Source organism: Propithecus coquereli, unplaced genomic scaffold (assembly GCF_000956105.1).
Source record: "Propithecus coquereli isolate 6110/MARCELLA unplaced genomic scaffold, Pcoq_1.0 Scaffold121, whole genome shotgun sequence".
Classification (NCBI taxonomy): domain Eukaryota; kingdom Metazoa; phylum Chordata; class Mammalia; order Primates; family Indriidae; genus Propithecus; species Propithecus coquereli.
In genome coordinates, this window is record NW_012136192.1 from 4887317 (window position 1) to 4897581 (window position 10265).

Genomic DNA, 10265 nt, shown 5'->3' on the forward strand with positions numbered 1-10265 from the left:
AACATCCAGGATATATAAAAACTCTAATAACTCATCAACAAAAAAAATCAATTAAAAAAATGGGCCAATGGGATTTATCCCTGGGATGCAAGGGCAGTTCAACATACAAAAATTAATATATGCAATACACCACATTAACGGAACAGAGAATAACATCACATAACCATCTGAATAGATGAAGAAAATGCATTTGACAAAATCCAAAATCTTTTTATGAAGAAAATTCTCAACAAACTGCTTATCAAAAGAATTTACCACAGCACAATAAAGGCCATCTATGAAAAGCCAATAGCTGACTCCATAGTCAATGTTCAAAAACTGAAAGCTTTTCCTCTAAGATCAGGAATTAGGCAGAGATGTCCATCCTCACCACATCTATTCAATATAGTACTGAAGATCCTATCCAGAGGCATTAAGTAAGTAAAAGAAATAAAAGACATTCAAATCAGAATGGAAGAAGTAAAATTATCTGTTTTCAGATGACATGATCTTATATGTAGAAAACTCTAAAAACCACACACACAAACTGTTAGAACTAATAAACACAGTAAAGCTGAATACTTAGGAATATACTTACACAAGGAGAAGAAAGACTCATACACTGAAAACAATAAAACATTGCTGGAAAAAAAGATACAAACACATGAAAAAACATCCCATGTTCATGGGATGGAAGACAATGTTGCCAAAGTGATCTGCAAATTCAATGGCAGTTCAAAAAATCTAAAAGCAGAACTATTATGCTTCTGTGTATCGATACAAAATAAATGAAATTAGGATTTCAAAGAGATATCTGCACTCCAATGATCATTGCAGTATTAAAAATAGCCAAGATGTGAAAGTAACATCAATGTATCAATGGAAGAATGGATGAAGAAAATGTGGCATATACATACAACAGAATATTATTCAGTCTTACAAAAGGAAAGAGATCTTGTCATATGCAACAACATGGGGTGAAACTTGAGGACATTATACTAAGTTAAATAAGCCAGTCACAGACAGACGAATACTGTATGATAACACTTATATGAGATATCTAACGTAGTCAAATTCATACAAACAGAAAGTAAAATGGTGATTACCGGTGGCTGGGAGAGGAGGAAAAGGGGTTTTGTTGTTTAATAGACATAGATTTTCAGTTCTGCAAGATGAAAAATTTCTGAAAATCTGCTTCATGCAATGTAAACATATTTAACACTTCTGTACTGTACACTTACAAATGATTAAGATGGTAAATTTTATGGTATGTGATTCTTACCACAGTAAAAAAAAAGTACCATAGGCCAGACTCTATGACCTCATCCCTACTTCAAATAATTAAAATAATAGTAATTTGGAAAAAATTCTGTGCCTCAATTCCACATCTCTAAAGAGAAAAGTGTTCGCCTTGCCCAACTCACTGATTAAGATCAAATTAATCTATTGTGAGTCTCAAATAGAACAATTTGTTTCAATGTGATTTGAAAATAAATAATAATACATAGTATTTATTGTTTTTTTTACAAAGCACAGAAACTAATAATTAGTAATTATGGGTTTTTTTGATAATTGCTTTAATGATACACTACAATATACTTGATGGAAGTTTTCAATAGGTATAATTTAAAGCATGTATAAAGAAGGTCCCACAGGAAATAGGTGGTACCCTAAAAAACAAAATTACACTAAAAATACTTTGTAATAAAGGAACTGTGCATTGAGTTGTTCACTGGGTCAAGGAAATCAACAAGGGATTATGAGATACCTACAGATAAGCACGAAGAAAAATTGTTACACACACACACACACACACACACACACACACACACCTCTCCCACCCCATCTTCACCCCAGCCTGAAGTGGTAAGAAAGGAGGGAATGGCGTTATCAGAGCCCAGTGAAAGCTGAGATCATGGACAGGGGCTTCCCAACAGAAGCTGCAGCAATAAAGGAACACAACCACTGTCAGAACTACAACAAGGCAGGGAGAAAATGAAGAAGATAGATTTTGATCTTTCTCTCTCTCTCTCCCTGTCCTCTAATGTCCACCATTGGCCAAACCCAAACACAAGCCAAGGTGCAAGAGAGTACGGCTAATACAGTTTAGAGATGTCAGCCCTCTGGGACAGAGACCAGAGCAGAGCAGAGTGGGAAATGCTGGAGGAAATAAGGGAGGCAACTAGAATGTAAGCAACAAAATACACACACAGAATCTGCACAATGGTAAATCATCTTCAAGTGTCAACACTACTTTAAAAATTTGACAAATATGTCCATCTACCTTTCACAGGTCAAGTAGGTCATTGGTCATAGGTAATTATGACCACAAAAGCTCAGTAGTGTACAAAAGTGACACACTAATAAGAATTTATTTAGCTCATATGTGTGTGAACTGCCTGAGAGTCCTCTGCAGGGTTTAGTCAGTCAGGGTGGGCTTAATCAGAACAGCTCTGCTACTTGTTTCTTCCACCCTTCCCTGGGATGGCAGATGAGCCCACCAACACCCTGCTCACAGCAATAACAGGCAAAAAAGACCAAGCCCAACAGTACGAGTGCTTTTCAACCCTTCGGGCACATCACTCATATTAACATCCTGTTGGCCAAAGCAAGTCACAAGGGTGTCAAAGTCAAGTGGGCTCATAGGCAATATCCCACCTCTTTCCTGGGCAGAACTCCATGCAGTCACTTGGCAAAAGAAATAGTTTTTATGGTACTGAACTCTATAATACAAAGGTTTTGTTTTGTTTTGTTTTGTTTCTCAGCTCCTGTGTCCCAGAATTATTTCCACACCATGGAGACAATTTTTACTACCATGCTCTCCTTCAGTATATATATGTATATATATTTTCTGAGCCTCCTTTCTGATGATTTGATTTCTCTCCTTGATAGGCAATGCTCTCTCTATGGGCATCTTTTCTGCTTCACAATACTGACGACAAAGGGTCTCTTATGATCTGATTATTTTGTTCATGCATTTTTGAAGAGTCTGCCCTCAAGATGAATGTGGAGACAGGTGCTAGGATTCAGGGCACCTGAGAGTGACCGTCAGCGAAGCATGCCTACTAAAAGGGGAGTGAAGCAGGGGGAAATCTGACCTCCATAGGATGAGATCCTTCCAAGGGAGCTCACCACAATACAGAGTCTGGCCTCTCCGCTGACAGACTCTGAATCTTAAAAACTATTGGCATTTCACAGTTGATCATATTTTTATGATTGCACTGTACACACTCACAAGAGAGACAAATAAATAAGCCAGAATTCTAAAATGGAAATTATACTTACAGTTATTAGGTGCAGATAGGGGGTTTATAAGACAAACTAAGATTTCTGTTGATTATCTTACTTTGATGTTCGAGAGATCATCGTGAAATCTGGAGTTTTGTTTTCTTTTGCCACTTGGGGAATGAGCAGGAGGAAGAATTCCACAGAGAGGGCAGGGCCTGGGCTCTGGGGTGGTGGTTTGGTTATGGAGGGTGGGAGGCGGTCTAGGACTCAATGCATTTTTTTTTTTTTTTTTGGCTCAGAGGTCACAGCTCAATTATCTCTTCTCATATGTTAACTCAGTGGGACACGTTGAGAAAACTTCTTCCCTACTCTCTAGAGACCTAGTTGAAGAGCAAACAAGAAAAATATAGAAACAAATATTTTTAAGTGGTCTTCCTAAGTGTCTCCCCCAATTATCTCTTCACTGTATCTAATCTCTCATGCTCGCTCTGTCTCTTTCCCTCTCCATGTTCATATTCATGCATGTGTGTGTATGTGTGTGTGTGTGTGTATGAAATGATCTTATGAAATGTATTGCACCACTTTATACACAGATACACATATGTACATGTATATATACATATACTGTATATTTCACATATAGAGATGTGCATATGTGTATATATACATGTGTCTATACGATGTGTATGTATATATGTGTGTGTATATATATGTGTTTATCTGTGTATAAAGACGCACATTACCTTTCCTAAGATCATGCAGCTGGTAAGCTCAAAACTCATTGTCTTCCCAACGTAACAGATTGATTAAAAACACCTATGCTTTTTATCCCAATGCCACAAGCTACATTAAAGAACTTTGGCTTTTAAAACCATTAAGTCCTTTGGGAAACTCCGGAAAAGATTTGTGAAGCCCTAGAGTTTCATGGAGCAGATCAGATAATCACTGGTCAAGAGGCTCTGCATATTGAATTTACACTCCATCTGAGTGACTCTGAGATAGAGCTCAGAATATCTAGAGAAGGAGATCCACAACATGTCATTTTAGACTTGTTTTTCCCTGAAATAGTACTTCTTTTACCCCATGTATACACATGAGATGCAAAGCAGGTGATTTATAGAAGAAAGGGAAGAAATTAATGTCTGTAGAGCATCCTCTGTGCCAAGTGCTGAATAGATTCTTTATACTTACTTCTTCATTTAGGTTTGGTTTGTGCTTCCTGCTGACAGTGTGAAGTCCTGCTCTTTGGTGCAATTTACACGACTTTTGAGTATTTTATTAAGTTTGGCTTTCTATTGTAAATGGAGAGCAGGCTGCGGTGGAAGGCTACCCAAGCCAACAGGTAACAAGCGACTGGACGAATGTTTAGAGATATGAAAGGCTGCCTTGGACCAGACTGGAAGCCATGCTATACACCTGGGCATGATACTGTGCTGAATTAACAAATTAACCTCGAATAAACATATCTAGAAATGCCTTTCAAACTAAAAATAAAAAGAAAAGGAGAGCATAAGAGAAAAAGCCATAGATTAGAATTGAGGTAAAAATATTTTTTCTAAATAAGCATGTGAAATATATGATAGGAATTGAGCAAACCTCCCCTTCAAAGTAGTTATATATTATGTGAGTATATAAATTTATTCCAATAGAGCCAGCTCAAATTTTAAATATAAAACTTGATTCTGCTTTTATAAAACTACTTTTAAAACTCCCCATAGAACATTCTCTGGCAATTTTTGGTAATTTAAAGATGGATTGAAACTTGGAAAACAATCACTTTGCCCTAATGGATATTTTATTGACTTCGGAATTAAACAATTCTGAGTGTGAATTTACACTGAGAAGCTTACTGGAATGACAACTAAAAACTAGGAATTATCACACGATGACTTGAAAGTAGTTGAAAAATTCATAGCTCAGGGACTTAATAAATTCTATCTATTATTGTTTTGATGAAAAAATTAAAAAATAAATTGCATGGTTGATAAAGGTGGGCAATACAATTTGGCAAGCAAACATAAGGTGCCTATTTTACTTGTAATTTCTAACTACCTCTGGGGCCATGCCAAATAAAAAAGAGTTCCCCATATTTTCATGGTGGGAATCAACACAGTAGGTGCGTTAACAGCAACAGACTAAGGACTAGACTCCAGCGGCATCTGTTTTGAAGGGCACTACTATCTCGTATGCTTAGACATAGGAATGCCTGTTTAAAGAACAGTCTCTGTGCTTTACAGTCACTTCAAGCTCCCAGATGGAGGATCAATGACAGATACATCCCATGCAGACCCTGCCTCGGAGAAATCTGATCTGAGGACCTTTGCAAACAGCTACAGCTTGGCTGGCAGGATGTTGCCTGAGCACAAGACTCTCCATCTGCAAACTGGATTCTTCCCCCAGGCTAAAAGGATTTCTTTGCCTTTTTTTTTTTCTTTCTCTACTTCCCAGGGACTCAGACACATATCTATGTATTTGAGGAGAATGCATGAACTAGCCAACAAGAACGGAGGCCACACCGCTGCAATCACAGCAGAGCCTCCCTTGTTCCTGGTTTTCTAAGTGACCGAGACCCCCCCGCCCCCCAGGTGAAACAAAGCTGCCTCATATGCAATGAGGCCATGTTTTCATGCCATTCAGATGCTGCACAAAGAGGGAGTAAGGTGAGCAACCTATACCTCCTCTGGGGAATGTATGAGATAATAATAAACTTGACCAAAAGTCTCCATAGCAAAAAAATTGAAAGTTATAGTCAACTTTCACCTTTGTGACTACAATTGCCCCAGCAGTCCTCTGAGATTGGCTTTAGAGGTTAAAAAGGCAGGAGGTACAAGGGAAGGAACTGATCTAATTTGCTACAAATAACACAAAATTGGTCCCATGTGTAATAAAATAGTTCAGTGTACAAAGTTTTCTATCCAGTCTATCATCTCCCTGGGGCTTTTATTATAATTTTTATTCCCACTTCACAGATGAAGAAAACAAAATCTAGAGAGATTTGGGGATTTTTCCAAGTTAAATTCAACTGGGAAGTGTTAGAGCAAAGACAGAAACCTAAAGCTCTGGAAGCCAAATTGTTGGTTTACTCCGCTCTGTCACCTACTTCTGCTGCCAGTGCTGCAGCCACTCAGCTACATCGCCACCCAGTGCATGCTGCAGGAAGCTCCCTAGCAGTAATAATAATCCCTAGTAATAATGATAATAGTCATCATTGACTATGTAATGTCCTGTGTGCCAGGTTCAGTGCTCAAAACTTTACATAAATTATCCCATTTAATCCTTAAAAACATCGAATGAAGTAAGTATGACCATTGCCTTCATTTTAGAAATGAAAACTGAGTTAGCAGGTTAAGAACTTGCCCAAGGTCACGTAGCTAAGATTCCACCCTGGTCTGTTTAATTCCAGGGCCCAGGAGTACAATACATTCCCATAGCCAAGAGACAGCGTGCCCTTCCTGCAGACCCACAAGTCCGGGGATTTTTCAACACACCAGAAAGGGCCCCCTCTTCAGAGCCTCCCCTCTTTGGGCTTCTGATTGCCCATAATCCAAACTTGTGGGAGCTGAAAGGAAAATTGAGGAGCAGGCACAGATATAGAGACCCAAGGTTTTTAAAGCCTCCCCACAAAAGATAATCTTTTTCTTTACTCTCTCCATTCTGCAGCAAATATTTCTTCTCCTTTTATTTCCCCTATTGCTATATACCTGTCCGAGGGATCCATGGGCTTAATAAAATAGCCCCAAAACAATGTAAAAACCAAAGCCAAGCTAAAATGAAGTTGTAGGAAACAAAGTACTGCTGGCTTTGAGGGATTCCTTGAGTTGTTTTTCTTCTCAGTACCTTTAGTACTTATTCCCCTCTGTGAACCTTTCGTCGCCTATGGCCAATTACCTTCCTTCAGTGTGTCACCAGTGGGTCCAGACTTTTCCAGGGCTCTGACATCTTAATGAATCTAATTTCATGGTTTCCACAGATACTATTCTCCCACCCCCGCCCCTTGGTTGAAAGGCAGCACCGGTAGTAAGTCTCAGCACGAACTCTGGCTTCCCTGTGCGCTCTGAATATTTGGAGCCTACTCAGATTGCATGGGTTTGAGCAGAGCCAGCCTAGGGACAGGCAGCAGAGCCGAGTGGTGTGGACGCCAGACGTTCGGGGTTTAATCTTTCCTGTATCTCATTCGTTTCATTCTGGTAAATCTATAGTGTTTGCCCCTTGCCTCTCACTGTGCTGCTCACTTTCCCTTTCCCTCTCTGTACCATGAAATGGTCAGCCTGGGCAATCTCTCAGATTCCCTCCAGCTCTCATGTTCTTGGCTTTACGATTGGAAGCTGATGAAGACGGTACAAGGTGGTGTGAAGTCGCCAGCTTAGATGGGGATCTTTATTTATTTGGTAGTATAGGACGAGGTGGAGGACAGGTTTGAGGAGAATTCTGTGGAGATAAAGAGACAGAAATACTCTCTAGGGATTAGGGGGATGGGGGGCAAATCTACAACTAAAGGACACAGGGAGCACTAAAGGGAGGGAGGGCATGCCTTTAACCCGCACTTGGGTGAGGCAAAGACATAAAGTGTAACTATAATATTTGTACCCTCACAATACCCTGGAATAATAAAAAAAAAAAAAAGAGAGACAGATAGACTGCAGTTTCACACTCTCGCCCCACCTCTCCCTTCTCCTACTTCCTATCCTGAGGGTCCTCCGTCACTGACACATTGGATCTATCCTAGGGATAGAAGTAGAGTAATAACCTTCACCGCGTGACACCAGGCAGTGTGGGCAGAGGCTCAAGGGTCCACTTCCTTAACTGGGGAACTCCACAGCAGTATGTACAGAGGGAAAGATTAGGCCATTGAATTACCCTTTGGAATGATTTGTGATTCTTTTTTTCTCCTCGTTTTCTACCATGAACTGAGCTCAGGCTACACTCAGTGTGTTCTGTGTTAACACAACAGAGAAGGAATTCAGCTAGCCTCCCAGCCTCAGTTCCCTTTACTGTACCCACTTCTAATCCAGTGTGTTTCTGCTTTATCTTCTAATTCTAAACACACAACTAAAGCCCTTCAGCTTTTCACTGGCTGTCAGTTTCCTCCCACACCTGGCCCATCCTTTCCCCTTTAGCAGCCCACTAGAGCTCCCCTCCTCCACTTAGTGCTTCTGTTCAAAGCTCCAGGCTCACTCCCACCCCCCTCGCTTTTCTGCCTACCCATTCCTCAAAGCCCAGTCTATGTCTTTGCTTCCTCATGAGGATCACTCAGACTATTTCGAAACTTATCTATCTTGCTTTTCTCTATACCCAATTGAAATAAACAAATATTAATTTACCCAACAGGTGTTAACCATGTATTTTAGAAGCTGGTGATCTGTGCATGAAAAAGCAAGGTTTTTAGCCTTCATTTAGTGAAAGACAATAAATTTCTAACATCCTTGACCTCAGTAAGAATATTGTGTATGTGTAACTTAAAATTGTTTTGTTGAAATGGTATTGTTGATGCTTAACTCTTTCTGATAGTTCCTGTTGTATTCTTTCTATTGTATTCTACGTATGCGAAACTGATGGTTGTCAACCCACTACATTGATTTAACACCTCGCTATTGGGTCAGGACAGAAATTTGAGGGTACTGATTTAGAATAGAAGACAGATATTTAATCCCATGCCACCCAACATGTGTTCTGTGAACCAGCAGCACCAACATCATTTGGGAGCTCGTTAGGAATGCAGAATCCCAGGCTCTGCCCCAGACTTACCAACTCAGAGTCTATAATTTAACAAGTTCTCTGGTGTTTCATATGCTCATTAAAGTGTGATAAGTACTGATGAAAAGAACCACGTATAAAACATGAGAAGTACTAAATGGACATATGTTTGGGGGATGGAAGGAGAGGCAAGGCCACAAGGTTAACTGTGAGTGAGCCAGGCAGCAGACTGGGTTCGTCCACGTAACTCAGTACATCTCAGTACAACAATGCCACACATAAGTACATTAGATACTTGTTTTTCTCATTTTTTAAGAGGAGAAGACTGAGGCTGAGAAAGTTTCAGAGTCTTGGCCCATGTCACACAATTAATAAAAGGCAGAGCTGCAGACTGGGAAAACATTTGCGAAACACATATCCAATAAGTAATTTGTACCCAAAACATACAAAGAGCCGTAAAACTCATCAATAAGAAAACAAACCACCCTGTTAAGAAATGGGCAAAAGACCTGAGCTGACATCTCAGCAAACAAGACATGCAGATGGTAGAAAAAAAAAATCTTATGAAAAGATGTTCAACATCATATCTCATCAAGGTGTTGCAAATAAAACGAAAGATCTCTGAGCTACCGCTACACACCTATTAACGTGGCTTAAACCCAGAACACAACCACCAAGTAAGTGCTGGCGAGAATGAGCAAGAGGAATTCTCTCATTCGTTGCTGGTGGAAATGAAAAATAGTATAACCATTTTGGAAAACACAGTCCCTTACAGAACTAAACTTAGTCTTACCATACAATGCAGCGATCATGCTCCTAGGTATTTATCCAAATGAATTGAAAACTTATGTCCACACAAAAACTTTTGTCCACACAAATGTTTATCATAGTTTTATTCATAATTACCCAAACTTAGAAGCAATCAAAATATCTTCCATTAGGTGAAGAAATAAACAAACAGTAGCACATCCAGGCAATGGAGTATTATTCAGCAATAAAAATAAATGAGCTATCAAGCCATAAAAAGACGTGAAAGAAACTTAAACACCTACTGCTATGTAAAAGAAGCCAGTCTGAAAGGGCTGCATACTGATTTTGACTATATAACATTCTGGAAAAGGTGAGACTATAGTGAGAGTAAAAGGATCAGTGGTTGTCAGGGTGCAGGGGCAGAGATGGCAGGGTGAGTAGACAGATCACAGGACATGTTTAGGGCGGTGAAACTCCTACATGATGCTGTGGTGTCAATATGTGGCATTATACGTCTGTTGAAACCCACTGAATTGTGCAGCATGAAGAGCGAACCCTAATGTAAACTATGGATTCTAGTTAATACTTATGCCCCTGTATCGGTTTATCAATTT